Raw genomic sequence first — 792 nt, 5'->3', positions numbered from 1 at the left:
GATTTTGTTGTGATAATTTTTTAAATTTTATAAAAAAAAAAATCAGAGTGACCGATATCAATATTACAAAAAATAATTTATGAATGGAAGTAATAAAGGAGATATGCAACTATATTGTGATTTGGCGTGTATTTTACAGATGTGGATCTGTTGAAGTTCAGTAACCTGCAAAACGCATATTACGTTTTACCAAACCAAAAATCAAAAAGTTGAATCACCTACAAAACGCAAGATACTTTTTGCATGAATAAAAAATCAAAAAGCTGCAACAACCTGCAAAACGCAGCATCCGATTGGCAGAGAAGCAGATCGAAGACTCGAAATGTGTTCCTGTTCCCTGCATGCAAACCGAACTTGCTTTGTTGACCATCTTCGAAGTCCAAAAACGAAAGCTGCGTTTGGCAGCTGGCTAGGCCAAAACGTAGGTTGCGTTTGGCAGTCTTTCTAGTTGTATGCACGCCACGTGTTGGAGAAGAGTGTTGAGGGGGTGTTTAAAACGCAGATTGCAACGAGAGGGGGTATTATTAAAGAGTGAAGAGTGTTGTGTGAAGGTTGTGTAAAGAGGGGTTTGGAAGGGTGTGAGGAAGCTTGTGGGAGGAAGAAAAAGAGTTGAAAGCTTAAGTTCATTTGGTTCTTAAACAAAAAATGGTCTGTGATTTTACTAGATCTGAAGATCACATTATTGAATACTTGGATCATCCTCAATGGGTAAATAATTTTTTTAAAAATTTTATGATAAATAAATTTATTTATTTGAATTTTGTTTATTTATCTTTCAACAAGTATTATGAT

The sequence above is a fragment of the Arachis ipaensis genome, chromosome B07 (assembly GCF_000816755.2).
Source record: "Arachis ipaensis cultivar K30076 chromosome B07, Araip1.1, whole genome shotgun sequence".
Classification (NCBI taxonomy): domain Eukaryota; kingdom Viridiplantae; phylum Streptophyta; class Magnoliopsida; order Fabales; family Fabaceae; genus Arachis; species Arachis ipaensis.
The sequence above is the reverse complement of the archived record's forward strand: the minus strand, read 5'-3'. Positions refer to the sequence as shown.